The sequence below is a fragment of the Manis javanica genome, chromosome 3 (assembly GCF_040802235.1).
Source record: "Manis javanica isolate MJ-LG chromosome 3, MJ_LKY, whole genome shotgun sequence".
NCBI lineage: Eukaryota > Metazoa > Chordata > Mammalia > Pholidota > Manidae > Manis > Manis javanica.
In genome coordinates, this window is record NC_133158.1 from 177,363,759 (window position 1) to 177,381,862 (window position 18,104).

At 48.9% G+C, this 18,104-nt stretch overlaps 1 long non-coding RNA gene across 1 annotated transcript; it reads right to left on the reverse strand.

Annotated features, from left to right (window-relative positions):
* Positions 1-572: 572 nt before the first annotated feature.
* Positions 573-12,395, reverse strand: LOC118967967 (uncharacterized). The gene is made up of 3 exons (XR_005055321.2): positions 12,264-12,395; positions 7,946-8,055; positions 573-3,118 (listed from the first exon to the last, which is right to left on the reverse strand). It is a non-coding gene; the product is annotated as an uncharacterized lncRNA (long non-coding RNA).
* Positions 12,396-18,104: the final 5,709 nt, after the last annotated feature.

Below are 18,104 nucleotides of genomic sequence, written 5' to 3' on the forward strand. Positions count from 1 at the left end.
TTTACTTTGATCCACTTTTCTATCAAAACTTTCTTCTGGTATGCCTTTTAAAACGGTAATTAAAAATATTCTTTAGTCTGTATGAGGCTCTTTATGAGATTTTTTAGTGGACAGGGGGAGTGGGGGAACAGATTTTATTGCCCTGTCCCCCTTTAAAAAAATCTATGAAAAGCTAACACCATGGCGGAAGCCCGCCTCAGCTGTGGGAGGCCTGTGAATGCTTCCTGACATGTCAGCTCTGTGCGTGCCAGGTGCTCTGGGCAGCCTCACCACAGGAGGTAAGATGCAGCACATGGGAACTTCTGCCTTGTAGCATGGGGGGAAAGGGACCCTCACATCACTATATTGTATTGTCTTACTTCCCTGGGCCAGTACCTGTTGAGAGACAGATGTGTGGGGATGAAAATGTCCTTGGCTGTGGCTTGCACAAGGGATGCATAAGGGGGTGTGTGTGTGCCCAAGGTAAATGTCTAGCGATTACAAGCAAAACAGAACATCATCTCCTCACCTTCAAAAAAAGAAACCCACAAGGTAAAATAAAATTTTCAAGTCCATATGAAATGATTGTCCAGTGGGTTTAGTCTTTTATTGCTTTATGTTTTAAAGTCAGGGTTTCCCCAAATTACCTGCCAATCATAAATGGCTTTTTAAATCGCTCAGACAATCACAGGGCGCTCTGAGCTCGCAGCTGACTCTCCTGGTGCCCAGCAGTTTCTTCAGGAGGCAGCAAATGGAATGCCGGTCCCAGAGTGGGTCTGAGAACACCCACACGCCTCCCGTCTCTGCTCCAGCACGCAGATGCCTTATTCCTGGGGGCCGGGTTACTTTCTCTCTCTTTGCCTCTAGTTCCTTTTTTCCAGATGGGATTGTTGTAAACTCAGATGAAAGAAACAAAGATTTTAAAATGGATCACGTACTGTGCTAAGGATTCAATAAACGGGGGAAAAAATCTAAACCTTTAAATTGGTGGACTTCTACCTCCTAATGTCCCTGCTGTGAGGGATAAAGGATGTTCTGGGGTGTTTATTTGAGTGAAGAAGGAAAGGGTCAGGTTTCCACAGCCCAGAACACCTGAGAATTTACTTTTAAAACTCAGAGAAGTGGGTTTTTAAAAACTTGTTCCACATATAGTAAATGCCCTAAACTTTTCACACGACTGCGGATGGCAGGTGTGGGCACCCCACTACTGCGACCTTTTATCATTCGGTACTGAAGGCAGGTCTTCCCATGTCTTTTACTCTGCTTCAGTGGTGCTCAGGCTTCCCCATCCCCTAGAGGGCTTGTTCCGTCCTGACTGCTGGGTCCTACCTGAGATTTCCAGCTCAACAGGGCTGGAGGATTTGCGTGTCTGCCACGTTCCCAGGAGACTCTGGTGTTGCTGTCTGGGACCAGACTTTGAGGACCACTAATTTATTTAGCATTAAACATTTACTCAGGAAATGTCCTTCCTAAACTAGCTTTCCCCAGAAGCACTGGCCAGGGCAGCAGATGGTGACCAGTCTGAGGACAGATGGAGGAGGTACTGTGTGTGTATGACAAATTTCCCACACCACCCGGGCTTTTAGCTGTTTGCAATGGGACCTCTTGAGGGAACCCCATAATTTGGAATATGGCTAGCTGCAAATGTAGGACCCCAAGGCAGTTATTAGATTCTAAACCTAGAGCTTTAGATGGTATAGATCCCCAAATCCAGGTTTCAGAAAAGGGCTGGGGATGGACACTCTAGTCTTCCCAGCCAGGCAGCCCCAAGTCTAAGTGGAGGGTCTGGAATGTTCTGGAGGAGGATAGGCTGCATTTGCAACAGTGGGTGGAAGTGTGTAGGCCAGGCATGGGCCTCTGACTGGGCTCAGCCCCAGAAAATGCTCAGCTCCAAGGGCACACACATGTGGCTTTGCAGACTCCAACCTCTGAAGGCATCTGGGCACACTTCAAGTGAATTTACCACATAACAACAAAATTAAGTAGACCTTCCTCTGGTTCTTAAACAGCTCTCTCATTCTCTCAACTTGACCCCATTTTTTATTAGGTTTTCAATCAGGTTCATTATGAAGTTGCTTTAAACAAGGTTAGACTCTGACCTCTTAGGAAGGCACAGCCCATAGGAAGGAGAATACTGCCTCGTCTCCCTGGCTTAAGGAACCAGATTGGTAGCCTCTGACAATGGAGAGGGCTTTGCTGGGTCCCTGGAGCCACACTTGGGGCCTTGTGTCCAGCTCTGTCCCCTTCGTTCTGGACCTTCAGCAGCATGGAGCAGTGGCTCAGGGAATGGGCTCTGGGCCCAGACTGCCAGGATTTGAATGCTGGTGCCACCAGTGACCCATGTATGGATGCCATGGTCTTGGTACTTACTTGGCAGGGTGGTCATGTGACCTGCCAGTCCTGAGGACACTGAGGCACTGAGTCGACAGTGGGATGTATACAAAGTGTGGCACCTGGCTTGCTGCTTCTACTCCAGAAGTGCCTGCTGTTATGACTATGCCACTGAAAGGAATCAAAGGCCCAAGGCACCAGTGGGCAAGAGAGGGAGTTTGACCTTGAAGGATACTTCTGGCTCAGGCTGTGCTCAGCCATTCATTAAACACATGTATTCTTGACATTCTACTCAGTGCCAGACACTGAGCTAGGCTGGGGTGCAGCAGTGAATGAGGCTCAATGTTTCTGCCCTCAAGGGCATGTAGCTAGCAGGGACCCATTAGTGGGGATTTCCGGGAAAGAATGCACAGTGACAGAATGAAATGATGCTCTGAAGGGGCAGGATTCAGCTTGCCGAGTGCTGGCCAACCATTACCGGCCTGCTGTCCTGCTTGAGGAGCCTGTAGGCAGTTGTGTTGTCTGAAACTGGGAGGACAGTAAGGCAGCACTCCTGGGGAGGATGGTGGGCTTGGGAGCAGTCCAGGCAGCGCTGGGCCACCGATGGCCCTGGGGCAGGGGGAGCCTAACGGAGGTGAGGACTGGAGAGGGGTCTTGCGGCAGGGTGCCAGGGGGAGGGAGGGCACGGAGGGAGAGTGCATCCCACCTTTAGGTCCCAGTGCAGGCTGGCTGACTCTTTAAGTAGTTTTAAGGCCGTGGGTAGACAGATTCACGTGATGTAGGCTTACATTTTGAAAGGATCATCTGGCTGTAACAGAAGAAATGGGGATGGAATGGAAGCAGAGAGGGTGTGGGGAGCCCGGAGGAGGGGTCACGACTCTGGAGACTCCTGTGAAGGGCCTGTGGGCACACGGCTCCTGAGGCCCCCGGGATCATGGCACAGCAAGTATGCAGTACGGCCCAGGGTGGTGCCCTCCTGATGCACGGATGCTGCCACTGAGCACCACAGTGTGAGCGGCACCAGCTTGGAGCCTGTTGGTGGCAGGGAAACCGGTAAGCGGATGGATTCTGAAATGTGCAGTTGATATGTTTTAAGGAGAAAGCAGGAAGACCTTTCTAAAAAATGGGACTCTTAACTCTCAAGATGCTCTCCACAAGCATGACTTAGTACACATTTCAGAGATGCCTTAGCAGTTCGGCGATGGGTTGCGAGGCAGAGCTTCCCAGAGGCAGTGACTCACCTCCCAGAACTCCAAGGGGGCAGAGCCACGGCTGCTTTAGTCCCTGGCTTCATCCTTGTGGCCTCACTCTGTGCTATGCCTGCACGGCCTTATTTCTGTCCATCCCTCTGGCTTCTGATAGGACAGCAGTGCAGCCCTGAGATGCCATAGAGCCTGGGCTCACCAGGGTGGCCCTGGTGCTCTCTCCATCCCACTGAAGTCTGAGAGATGGACACGGCCTTTTTCTCGTGCCTCAGGAAGGATGCCAGTCAACCCACACATCCATCTTTAAACTCCCCCTTGGCTCTGAACTACATCACACATAAGATTTAAGTCAGGCATGTAGGCACTTGGACTTTTTTCCACCTCTGCCAGGAGGAGAACCCACCTGCCAGCACAGGTGCCAGGCTGTGCTCCCAGGACAGGAGACCCCCAGGACAGGAGACAGACACCCTAGGAAGGGTCTTCCTGTGCTGGCTCCCATCCAGCATGGGGACACATGCCTGATGGAGAGCCTGGAACTCACACTCAGAGCAGCTTTACCTCACCAGGGAGTCTGTTTCCAGCTTGGAAACCGGACATGTTCCCTGTCTACCTGGCTGCAAAAGGCCTTCTTCTCTCCGGGAGTGTCCCCAGAGGCTACCACCCAGGAACTAAGGCTTCCCATCCCTCCACTTTGCCCTATTCAAAGCTGCTACTACCATGTGTCAAAACAAAGTCCAGTCCAGCACTGTGTGCTCCAGCGCCCGGGAGGAAGTGTCCAGTTAGGGCCACTTTGCACATGACTCCACATTCACAGTGGGAGCCTCGGCAGCACTGTTTCCTCTGTGGGAAGCTGCCGCCCCAGGAGTGGCCTCTCCTTTAAAAGAGGAGCTGTCTGTATTGCGGGATAAGCCGTTAGGGTGCCGTGTCTGCGGTGGAGTCTGCGTGCTGGGACCCGGAGTGCAGAGGTGCCAGGGTGCTGCCTGTGGTGGGGTGCGACCCTGGTGTTGTGAAGTAGCCGTTTTCTGATTGGCAACGGCCTGATTCACAACACCAGCTGCCCCACCGCACCTGCCGGGATGTCTCTGGAGCGGCTGGGGCCATGGGCTTACTCCACAGTGCTGCAGCTCTGGACAGAGGACAGAGGGCAACCGTAGGTTAGAGCAGGGACGTGAGCAGGCTCACTTCCGTCTCCCTCTCGCCCCCAATCCCACTGACTGTTCTTTTTTGTTGTGTCTTTTGTGAGCCTTCCTGTCCCCAGGGTCGTGGTGGATCCACAGGCCCCATGCAGCCCTGGACCCAAACCTATCCATACACTGGTGCATCCTTGGGAAGGGGTCTCGGGCTGCCAGTGCATCTCAGGGGGAAGCACAGCCTTCTGCAGCTGGCATATCTCTGCCCTGGGACATGTCATGGTGACCAAGTACATTCTGGGTAAAGGTTTGACCAAGGTTCCTTCCTCACTGATACTTATATGGAAGGACCGCAAGGATACCCGCCACCCTGGTGCCAGACAGAGACCATCGAGTGTCACCTTGTGCTCTGCCAAGACCCCTTCCCTCTCAATGTGTCTGCCTGTCCAGGGTCCCTGGAGCTCAGAGTCCATGTGGAGTAGCTCCCAGTCTACTAAGGGTGACATAGGTCAGAAGAGAATCCTCCAAGGACGGAGAGCATCTCCCTGATGCTGGAAACACATTGCAAACAAAATAAGGGCAAATACTGAGGTTTAGGGCCAGTTATGCAAAACAACCAAAGCTGAGTCAGGCTGAAAAGAAAGTAGGTGGTCTCTGAGAAAACAACTGGCCGTTACTGTGTCTGCCCTCCTTGCACCAGGACCTACCAGGGTTCTCCCACTCCGAGATTTGGTGGGGAGACATTGAATGTCTCTGCTAGACAATCTCTGCAGTAAAATGACTTTGACACTCTTATTTTCATATTTGCCTGAATTTTATCACCATTATGAAATTATGCAATGGAAACAGCATTTGAAGTTCATTTGAATCCCTGTTTCCAGGTGTCAATAAACACTTTTAAGTGAACAGCTCTTTGGCCCCAAATGGCTCCTTCCTGCTGCCTGGTTCTTAGTTACCCAATCAAGGAAAATCATATCTTCCACCTCCTGCCATGTATCTTGGAATCTGCTTTATTTTAAGGATGTGAAGTTGGCAAGTTCCTAGTACTGGATATGGCACAGAAGTTCTGCCAAAGTTCTTGCCAGAGTTGGGGGAGGCAGAAACTATGAGTAATTCATCAATCAAGCCATGACATGAACATCACTGTGGACTTGAGTTCAGAAATCTTGATTTTCATGCATTTAGTCAAAGAATCCCTTCTGGGACATCAGCCCATAATGTCTACACTGGGGCTTCCATGGTCCACACACTGCCAAGCCGGGGATTTCTACCATATGGGTTGCCCGTGTCAGGCTCTAAGCAGGACATGGCCCAGCTTCACAGCTCAAAGTGGGCTGGGATAAAAAGATGTAGACGTCAGTGACAGGTGCTGCTCTAGATACAGCATGCGCTCTAACTCCTTGACCCTCATCACACCCCATGAGGGTCATGGACCATCACTGTGCCCACCTGGTTAGGAATGGAAGTTCAGAGGGTGAAGGACTCATGTGGTGGAGGAACAGGGGAGGAGCCAGGGTGGAGAGGACACTCGGCTTCAGCTCCTACTCAGCCACCAACTTCCCTGGGCAGATATGGCCAAATCTGGGTGACTCTTCCTATCAGATCCTTATCTCTTGAATGAGTGCCCTCTATCCTGCAGGCTGGGGCCCTGCTCTCTGGGATGCAGTATGGACCTGGGGGCAGCTGTGTGGCACTCTGGTCGAGCACTGGGACTTTGGAAACAGGTGGCACTGGGTGTGTATTCAGACTCTGTCCCTTCTTATTCATATTCCTGGGACAAGTTATTGAACTTCTTGGGTCTTGGTTTCAGGATCTACAAAACCTTGAATACAGCAAATGCTTAATACATGTGTGCATTCAGTGAGTGTTGGTGCTGAGCTATGTGGCTGCCTTTCTGCACATTGGGTAAAGACCTCAAATATTTTCTTTCCTCTGGGGCTGAAATGTCTTGAGGACCAACATTCACTCACTCTTTGAGAATGAGCACATTCATAAAGTGGGAGTAGCTCCTTGTCAAATAAGCAGGGGGACTGTGCATTGCTACTGCTCAGTGGCCAGAGCCTTTAGCAAAGTTTATGTGCTTTTCTGTCCAAGACTGTGTATCTTGGGATACATACAGGAAGGTTATATTGGTGCCAGGTAAAATATACACAAACTCCAAGGAAGTCCAAACACCATGAACCCAGGACTGGCACTGAAATCCTTGCATCTGAGGGACAAAAGGCAACTAAGGAGTAGGTGAGAAGTTGCGCCATGAGCATAGCTAACTCTTCTTCTTGATTCTGTCTACAACCCACCATGCCCAGGAGGTCAAAGAGATATCAAGAAATGACTGTCTCAATAGTAACATGTGACCTTCACGTTGTAACTTCAAATGCTTCCAAGGAGTTGGCTCTGAGCACAGACCAGGCCTGGCCCTCTTCCTTTCCCCTTATCCCTCACCACTGTCCTCATTGCTCTGCACACTCCTTTAACTTCTCAAATATGCCACACTTCATCTCGCTACAGGGCCTTTGCACACACTGCTTCCTTTACCTGGAATGCCTCCCTCCCCATTTCACATAGTTTAATACCAACTTCTTTTTCAGACTTCAACTCCAAAGTCACTCTCTGGGCTGCCACCCCAGACAGATCTGACTCTTCTCAACACGCTCTCCAGGCTCTGGTACTTGTCCTTAAGGAGCTTAACACACAGGATGCACGATGTCTTCTGCACTCAGCTCTAACTTTACTACTGGGTCCCCAGCACTAGCCACATGGGAGATGCTTGATAAATACCAATGCTTGGGTGACAGTATGATTTCAGCTAAGACTCCTGGGGCCCAAGTACTCTTTTCTAAGCATTTGGATGAATCCCTGAGACTCATCAAAATGGCACCAAGTATCTTAGGGACATATACAGAGCTTTTCTGTAATTATAATTTTAAATTAATAGACTGCCAGACCTCCTAACTCATCTCCCTGCCTTTACGCTAACCCCACTCTGATGCACAGGGAATCAGAGGGGTTCTTCCAGAGGGACAGTCTGATCTGCCTTAATCTCTCTGAGACCCTCCTTTGTGCCCAGGATAAGGCCCCAGATCTTATGGCTCCCTGCTTCCCTGCCTACCCCTCCCCGCATCTGGGTCAGGAATGCCCCCAAGATACCACATCTGCATGCCTCTATGGATTTGACTGCCCTGCCCCTTTCACCCCAGCACGTCCCTCTCTTCCTGTGGTGGGGCTTCAGAATCAGTTACTGAGAGAGTCCTCCTGGCCCCTTGTCAGCCTGAGCTCTGGGCCGGGTGTCTGTGACTGTACCTTTTGTGTCCTTCCATTACTGTTCCATCCATCAGTCTGTCTTAGGAGATGGTGACCCCAAGGACAGAGTCCATCACGGAGTCACCTGGCAGCCCCGCACCACACAGCACCTGGAACACAAGGACCTTCAGCTTGGATGTGCTCTCAATCAACAAGGAAGTCCTGCCAACTTGGGGTGGGATTGGACACCAGACAGTAAAAATTTGTTCTTACTGTCCCTTATGAATCATCAGAGTATCTGTAAAGTCCCAATATTTTGCCATTGAAGTGCATTCTTCATCTCCATGGCTACCCTACACTCTCAGCCCAGACCCCTCCACTGCCACCACTCACCTGGATGATACAATATGCATCTAATTTTTCCCTTTGTGATTCTATATTCTTCACATTAAGCCTGATGGGTCATTTTAAAACAAAAACCAGAGCATGTCACTTTCCTGCTTCAAACCCTCACTCCCTTCCCATTATACCCAGAATAAAATCCAAATTCCCTGTAATATCGCGCAAGTTCTGGTGGTCCAGCCCTGTCTGGTCCACCATTATTACCTCCTCCTCTTTGTGGACTTAGATGTGTTGCCTTTCAGATCTCAAAACATAGGGCTAGACAACGTGGCACCTTCTGAAATGTAAAAAATAGGGCCTTCCTGTGGATGGAGGCTTTCATGCGCTCAAGAAGGTACCCCTTTCCTTGGGCAGATGCAGTCCTAAAACAGGGTTCGTGGCTCGGTGAGTGGCCTTGCACTGGACCACAGAGCCTCTAGGGCTTTGCTGGACATACCCTGCTCCCTCCCACCTCAGAGCCTTGTTACCTGCTGTTGCTTTCCTGAGGACCTTAGCTACTGCAGGGATATTTTAGGGAATGTAAGATTTCTGGTGTTCCAAAATTCTGCAACAATTTTAACTAAAGTCTCTCATTTCATTCTTTTCCACTTTGGCTCACTTATGTTTGTCCTTTTCCATTGCTTGCTTGGTAGGGTCAAGGCAGCTAATTCTGTCTTTTCTTTAAGTGACATAATGATCACTTGGTATAGGCAATCCCAGACACATGACATTTATCTGAGCTTTACATAGCATCAGAGGTCTCAAATCAACAAACCACTTTTCAGCCTGTTACTTTTGCAGAAAGATGACAGCAACAAAACACGGTTTGTTGTTCCTTCATCAGCCACCTCCCAGGTTGACTGTGGGTCAGTGCGGATTCCATTTAGCATCTGACGTCCGCCCCAGTCTAGCTGGCTCAGGATTGGGGCTGAGCCTGGGGGCCTAACCTCTTCTCCAAGATCCTGCTCCAGTCGGTCTAGGAATCCACCCCACCTCAGAGATTCTGATAAGGCAGATTTGGGGACTGCTGCTCTGAATCCAGGGCTCTGTTAAAAACTAACATTCCTAATGAGCCTTAGCATGGTGCTAGTTTGATGTGGTTTCAACATCCTCAGAGGAAAATGAAGTCTTGCCCAGCACCACAGTTTCCAGGTACTGTGAGTGGGCTGGGGCTTCCTGGGTCAGGAACAGGAGGGGTGTGGTGAGCCTGCACACAGACTGGCCACATGCCAGGGGGCTACCAGCCTCCAGCAGCCCTCCCTGTGACGTGCTGGAGGAGGTGGGCACTACTCCATTCTCCTGGCAGCTCAGGCTGGCAGAGGCCCCTATGACCTCACAGCGGTGACCTGGCAGGTGGCTCCCTCTCCTGCTACCTCCCCCACCTCTTACAGGGCTCCCTGGCCCTACCTGCTGACACTCAGCTGGGCATTAGTGATGGTATCAAGTGTATTTAAGTCCACCCAACTTTTGATGGGTCTACCTCGTTCCCATGGGCGTTTTCAGCAGGGCGAGCCCAGGGCAGGGGGAGCAAGGCACTCAGGCTCAGATGCTGGCTGCGCTCCTGCAGGGCCCTGAGCACCGCCTCAAGTTTGCACCCTGCCTCACTTGCTCACCCTGGTCCCATCCTGACTTTCAGGAAATTGGAATATGCAAATTCATTAAAATAACCTATTCCACCCAGGTATTTTCTGGAACTCACTGTACTAATGTTTCTTCATTGTTTTTCATAGACCATAACCCTCTAAACGGAAGGCCCTCTGGCCCCAAACTCTTGAGAGGTCAGAATCATTCTGCTTGGTCAGCACTCACACATTGTTACAGGCATTTAAAACAGGTATCTACTCTAGGACAATGGCATAAACAAACCCAATGGCAACCTGTGAATCCTGCCTGCTTTAGCCCATCTTGGCCAGCACAAAACACACAGGTGGGCTGTCAAAGAAAAACCCCAGGTTCAAAGAGGACTGCCTGGCCTGCTGAGCCCAGCCTGGAGTTTATTAGCACAGTTAATATCGCATGCAAATAGATTTCCCCACTCCGGTCATGCCGGTCCATTAATTCAGCCTCTTGTCTGCTACATCTTTATATCCTTGGCAGGTGAATCCTGCCAAACGCCTTTGCTGTAGCACACGTCACACTATGCCCACGTCCAACAGCGCAACTGTGCTAATGCTGCCGTGTCAGCTCTGTGGCCCTATCTGCTTGAGCCAGCGGCGGCAAAAGGGTATGAAGGGATATTTGGCAAGGATCTTCCCTCTTGCTCTGACACCCACCTCATCCTTTTTTTTAAAAATATGGTTTCAATTAAATAGTTTGAAAGTCAACCACAGTGTCTGGACAGCTGCCAATGCCAATGTCTTTCTGACAAGAATGTCAAGGCTCTTGGAGGGCCCCCAAGCTGCTTCGAGCAGCCTCCCCCAGCCGTCAGCTGAATATGCTAAATGGGAAGGGTTAGAACAGGAAAATCCACCCATCTTTTTCCTTGATTCAACAAGGAGGGGGCTTGAAAATGGCCAGAGGGCATATGTTTCACCATTATCTTTGGTGCCAACCTCTTTACAGTTTAGAGGATCACTGATGTCATTATCTGAAGGAGCCCGTCCCTTCCTGCAATCACCTTTGTCAGGGACCCGCCTGATGCTGGGAGAAGCTGCATCTTCAGGCCCCACAGTACATGGCTCCTCTTGTCTGTGGCCCAGCGGGGTTAAGAGTGTGGGCCTTGTAGTCAGATTCACCCAGGTTCAAATCCTGGCTGGGCCACGCTTTACCTCTGTGACCTCAGGCAAGCTGCTTTACTTGTCTGGCTTTGCTTCCCCATCTATACAATGGGCCTAACCACAGCACCTGCCACACGGGATTCCTGCGAGGATTGCGTTAATACACGTTAATCACTCAGAATGGTGCTGGCACACAGTAGCAGGCACTGGGTAAATGTAAGCTAATGCTAGCATAGATTGTGAAATTTATCAAAATTCACTGTTATTTGCAGCTTACTGTAGTACATATGCAAAGTGGGTGGTAAAATTCCACATGGGCCTTTTTTTTAGGGTCCTCATATGTAAACTCCACTCTCCTGCCTGCTCAGGAATCCCAAAAATCTGAATGTGAGGTGCCCTTTCTACATCCCCTACCATTGGTCTCTGTGCTCCCCCTGGCAGTCTTGGTGGGTGTGAAGAGGGCAGTTCCAGGCATGTAAGCACAGGCCTTTGGGTGATCCCCAGGTACTAAGTTCTGGGCCTGTGACTATGGGACTCAGCAAGGTGCACAATATGTGAGACAGAATCCGGACACTAGGGATGGAGGGCCTTGGTTCTACACTGCAGGGTTATCATACTGAGTGAAAAGGCACATGTGTGGTGCTCGGCATACTGCTGAGAACACAGCAATTGCTCCATAAATAATGACTATGATGGCTGTGGAGGCCCCTTAAGGCCACAGGGCTTCCCTCTCCAACCCTCCATCTATCTGCCTTCTAATGTCCCTGCAGCCTTTATGGAGACGTCACTCACATGGGATCCTGTAGAGAAAGCTCCCAGCACAGGACCTGGCCTCCAACACAGGTTCAGAAAATGAAGCCACACTCACTGCTGCTTAATCACTGTTTACCCTGGCTTGTTTCTTACCCCAGATGTTCTCAGAGCCATACAGTCCCTTGAGCATTAGTCTCTGGTCTGAGTCCTTCTCGGCCTATAGGTGGTTTGTAAATAACATGCACAATGTATAGATTTGAAACTGCTCTTGTGATTGGGTAGAGCTGAAATAAGCATTTTGATATAAGCACTTAAATGCTTTTATGATGACCTCGAGGGCAGAGGATTAAGCCTTTTTGGTACTGGGTGCGTCAGGACAGGATTTCGCCCTCAACGCAAGGGAGGGAATTTTGCTGTTCAGAAGAACTGTTTGCTTCCCCTGGCAACCCAGCCATCAAAAACCACCTGCTTCTCCTAGATCCTGATAGATCTAATAAAGAAAGTCCTATCATTAGTTGAAAACTTACTATGTCCTCAGTAGTAGGTTGGGCACTTCCGTCATTCTCTTGTTGAATTCTAGTTGAAATGAGAGACTACAGTCTCACCAATTTCCCACTTTAAGAAAATGGAGAAATAAAAGTATTACAGTACTAAAACAAACAACAAACAAACAAACAAACAAATAAGACCTGGCAGCTTGGAAATGACAATATACCCGAAGTTGCAGCTAGAAAGTGGCCACAAAGCGGTGATCTGAGCCCCAGGCTGCTGGCTTTCAAGGCTACTAGGCTACATTACATCTTGGTATGATGTCATTTCTTCTGTTGGGCATCTCAGTCAAGGGCAGGCCTCCCAAATTACCAACTAACTTTAGCATTTATTAGTTTACAGCCATGCAGTATTTCCCTTTTCATTTTATTTTTTAATGAATTCTGTTCTTAGGGCTTTTTATTGGGAGGATGGTGTGGGGAATATAGGAAGAAAAAGAAAACCCTAAGATTCCTTTTCTGTAAAAATAAGGAAATGACAGCATCTAGCATGTGCTAGTGATTGGAAATATCCTATATATCTCAAGTCTACTACTGCATAGATCTTAATCCAGCTTTCTTTTGCCAATCTCTTGGATAGAATGGGCTTGTAATATTTTATGCTAATCAAAACATGATGAAATCATGCTATTTGCAAAATGAGCAATTCTGACCCTCTGGCCTCTACAGCTCAGGCAAGTCCACTGAGGCACACCTGTGTGTTGCCTTGGCAAGAATTCCTGGTGAGAGGGCAGTCCATCTAGCTTGAGTCTTAAGAAAGCCATGCTTACCTAGCAGAACGCAAACATCTCTGAACTTTGCTTACTGGATAAAAGGCAGCATTAGCTTCCCATTGCATTTCCTCCAGCAAGATCAATCACATCCCAGCCAGACATGTGGGCTCATGATTAATCCCACAGAAGCAAAGCTCCTCCTTGCAATGGATTGCTGTGTCTGACTGCAGTCTTCCATGGGGAAGGATGGGGGAAAAAATAAAGGCTGGGAGCAGAGTAACAAGCACCCAACATTTGACAAGGCTCCTCCATGCCATGTGCTGCAGGACTTTTCCTGGTTGATTTACTGTAAGAAAATTTGTTTTTGCCAGAAATGCTACTTAGTATCATGGAGGGGGTTTGTGATTTCTTCTTTTCTATGGCGTAAATTTGGTGTCCAAGTTGTGTGTTTCTGTTGTTTCCTGAGTAACTTCAGTCTCTTTGGTGGTTCTAGGGATGTGCCCTGCACTCACATATCCTGTTAGAGGGATAGAAGGTGCTCAGGTTTCTCTACTGAAAGAGGATTTAGCTGATGATTTCATACCATTGAAAGACACCTGCTTTTGACTTTGCTCTCAGGATTCTGCTTTTCTAATTCTTCATTGAATTAAAAATGCTTGAAAGTTGTTGAGTTTCCTCTTTTTTTAATGGTCATTTCAGTTACTAGGTTTGTTGAGTGTGTGTCTAGGAGTGGGGTGATAGTAGGGCAGTGGAAATCCCACATGCCTCCATCAGAGGCGGCGAAGACTGAGGCACTAAGAGCTTCCAAAAGGGCTGTCAGTTCCTTGCCTTTCCCAAATAATATTGCTTGTTGTTATTTTAGGGACCAAGGAAAATGCAGGAAAAGCTTGCTTTAAAGAACCTAATATATGGAAGCCTCGATTTATACAAAAATCACAGAAGGAACGACTCCTTCAAGAGATCTAGGACTCTGTACCTTGAATGTGAGACACACCTCATTTTGCGGATCTGCCCAGTGTATGAAGATAAAGAGGCACAGCTGCATCTATGCCTGAAAGGGATTTCTTTCAAAAAAGCACCTCCCTCCCCTCCAAGTCCTGGAAGGTGTACTGACAACAGGAGGGTTATTTCCTACCCTGGTGTGTGACAAACACCTATTAATAAACAAACAAGACTACGCTGTCTCCATTTTCCCTCAAACACTAAGCCCCACGTGCACTGGCTGGACAGAGGCCTCCATGGGGTTACTGACCTCTCCCGTTCTGTTGCCGGCCCTCTGGACAAGCCTGAGCCTCCTGCACCCAGAGAGACAGGGTTGAGGAGGTGGCTGGGGCTCCCCACCCCATCGGTGTGCTGCTCCCCCTTCCTCCTGGCATGCCCCTTGTCTTGACACTTGGCACTTCCATTGTCAGAGGATAAAATGTTTTCTTCTCAGACAAAATGTAGACTGGGGAGCTCCATCACACAGCTTTTCTCGGGAAAGAAAAGAAACTGTTGATTGAAAGTCTTGACTAGAACTGAGGCCCCGAGGCCTGGCTGGGCAGTTGCGGTTCTCAGCAGAGACTTGTTCTTTTCTGGAAGTCCTGCCCCCTCCTGTAATTCCTGGCCACAGAGCCCTGCGGAATTTTCCCTGCAAGGTTCTAAGGCCTCTGTCCAAGCAGGTTTGCATTCTCCTCTCCAGAATTTCTTCCAAGAAATTTTCTTAAAAAGAAATGCAGCAACTAATATATAGTCTTGGAGGAAGAAATCCTTTAAATGAAATGTGGTTTAACACAGTAGCAAAGGGAGGTAGAACAGAGTGAATTATCTCTAAGACTCCACAAAATACTCAGGAAAAGATAACGGGGAACTGGCATCTGCGAATGGGTGAGTCAGCACCCCCGTTACAGGCGCAGCCTGAGCTGGGGGAAATGGCGCCCCGCCCGCGGTGACTCTGAAGTCTCACGTTCACAGCCTGTTAGGGGCAACCAAATGTTATTCACAGATCACTAGCAAAACCGAAGGACAAAGCATAGACTGAATCTTTCTGTGGCTATTAACCAACTTCTGGTGCTCAGAGCAGTTGTCTCATAGGAGTCACTACCAGGCTCCAGACCTAGGCACATTGCTGGCATGCCTCTTGCAGCTCAAGGACCCACCTCTGCCAGCTGCTAGAGGAGACTCAGCTCTGCCGGAGCGAGTCAACTGCTCTATGGCTCTGGCCTAAGGAGCCACCCTCCAAGGCACTTCTGAGTCCTGGGGGCAGGGGCAGCTTTCTGGCACCTGGAGGGGCTCATATGCCCAGGCACAGGGTTACTCAGAAGAACAGGAAGGGAGGGTGGGTCAAGGCAGACGGCAGAATCCCGAGGTCCCTGCAGCTTCCCTGGTGACACTTTAAAGAAATCCTTTGTGTGATTATTTATGGATGAAATCGAATGAGGACCACTTAGACAAATGTCCCTGGGACTCTGCACAAAGTAAAGCACTTTTGAAACCCTACGTATTTTAATTTAAGCATATATAAAGACAGTACAATTGACCCTTGGACAACATGGGTTTGAAATGCATGGATCCACTTACATGTGGATTTTTTCAATAAATAAAATGGATAATTTTTTGGAAATTAGAGACAATTTGACAAAACATTTTCTTTTTTCTAGCTTATTTTATTTTAATAATAGTGTATAAAACATGCAACATACAAAATATGTGTTAACTGACTATGTTATCAATAAGGCTTCTGGTCAACAGTAGGTAATTAGTACTTGAGTTTTGAGGGAGCCAAAAGCCCTTTGTTGATGTTTGGCTGCACAAGGAGCTGGCGCCCCTACGCCCCTGCATGGTTCAAGGGTCAAATGCATCGTGAGAAGGGGTCCATGACGTGGAAAAGATCCAGGACCCCTGCCCCTTGCAGATGCCACGGGAGGGTGGAGAACGTCACGTAGGTCAGGACACAGCTCCACCCTCAGAACTGTCACTGGATTTTGCTGCCTTCAAAGGCCTTGTGATGAGCCTCAAAGCCAGACCCATGTGCCTTGCACACCACCAAGGCTGCAGCCAACTCAGAACCCCAGCCTAAGGCACAAAAAAACCCCGCTGGCCTTCAGGAACTGCTGAGCCTTTCCACCCTTTCCTGGACACAAAGCAAGACAGCCAGCCTCCCTCATTCTGCAAGAAACGTCCAGAAGATGGTCAGCTCATAATCACTCAAACTTTGAACTCAGCAAAGGCAACCTTGGGACTCAGCTGAATTTCATGGGGGCTATTCTGGCCCAAAGAAGGCTGTCTTAGCTCTGGGCTGAAAGACAGTGGGTGGGGTGGGTGGGCATGAGAGGTGGGGAAGCTGCCAGCCTGGGTACTCACTACTAGATCTGCATTTTTTTTAAGACAAAGTGATAGGGACAGCAAACATTATCACATCACCTTAAAGTGCCTCTTATCTCTTGTTTGACTCACTGCTTCCAGTATCATGCATGGATGGCGAAAGGATGGAGAATTTCCTGTTTTAGGGCTGGGGTGTTCTCGTCCTTCCCTCCTCCTTCACCCCCCTTCCACATCCTTAGGAAGGAAAAGATGGCGAGGCAACATTCTTCAGACAGAGCACCAAGATTGCAACCTGGCTGCCGTCAAGCTTTGTCGCCTCGCTCCCAGAGGCAGCACCTCAGACCCAGGGGCTCTGACGAGGGAACTTCCAAAGAAAGCTGGAGAGAAAGGGGTGAAATGAGAATACCCTCCACAAAGCTGTCTTCTCTGCTGAAGATGCACCTGACCTCCATTCCCCTCATCCTTGACAGGCACTAAAATGGGAGGAGACGGGGAATGGGTCACAGTTTTGTCCCCATTTGCAGATGGGGCAAAATGAGGCAGTGGGTCTTAAACTTTTCTGGGGCAGCCTATTAACCCTTATGAAAATCACAGGTTGGTGGGGGCCATACAGATCTTGTAAATGTCTTTAAGTTTTCTTTGAAGTAAATTTTGTTTCACAGTTTATTTTCTTTGCTGCTATAATGCATTCAGGCCAGATGAAAAACATGGCAGCCTGTCCACATTTACTGACTGAGTTGGCGGGATGCTCCAGCGAGCAGGCTGTACGTCAGGACTGGAGATAAGGCTCACTGCTGTCATGACCAGGGCGCCGGCAGATACAAACGCTTCTGTTGTCTTTTCAGTCTGAACCATCTGTTACTAGGACATTGGCAGCTTATTCAGGTATATTAAATCATGACCTTTCCTCCTTGAGGGAAGCCCTGGTGTCAGAGGTGGGAGCTACCTGGGTGAGCCCGGGCTGCTCACCTACCCCAAGCTTCATCTGCATAATGCAGAACAGAGGACTGGGTTATTATAACCGAACAGGACAATGTGTCCATGTGAGGCTTCACCATTTGAAAAATGCTTCTCCCCCTCAAGCCCAAGCATATTCAGTAGGAAACACTGCCCACGTTTTGTGGCTGTTTCTGAGTGTCTGACCACCCAGTACTTATTAAGTAGAGGGCAGTGTGGAGTCCTCCAAGGGACTCCCACAGACACCCTGGACATCTAGGTTGGAAAGGTGAAGGTCCACGAGACAGAGTGCCAAAAATTAGCTAACAGTTTCCTCATCTGCAAAATGGGATCATGACAGCATGTACCCTCTTTGGCTTTAGAGAGAATACCAGAGGTAAGTCCTGGACTCAGTAAACATTCACAGCTATCATCATCATCATCACTGTCACCATTGCTGTTGGCAGCTAAGAGGCTCCCCTAACATCACAGAAATAAGCGCAGATACCAGTGGGGAGGTCCTGAGCTAGCTCTCTCTCCGGAAGCCTGGGGGTGGGGGTGGTGCACACCTGGAACACTCCCTCCAAATGCATCTGGGCTGAGTTCTTTATGCCAGTGGATGATATGTTGCTAGAACCTGTTACATTCTTGGAAGTGGTTCTCTCCAGTATTAAAGATTAGGAAGATAAATTTAAAAGGACCAAAGTAGAGGCATCCAGTTGATTCATAGCCAGGAGAGCTTACATAATATTCAGGTGTTTACAGTAAAAGCAAAGAGAAATAATGGAGAAAGAAAACATTATACAATTAATGTTGGTAGGATAGCTGGATCTAAAGCAAAAAATGTTTTGCTGGCCATTAGGTAACT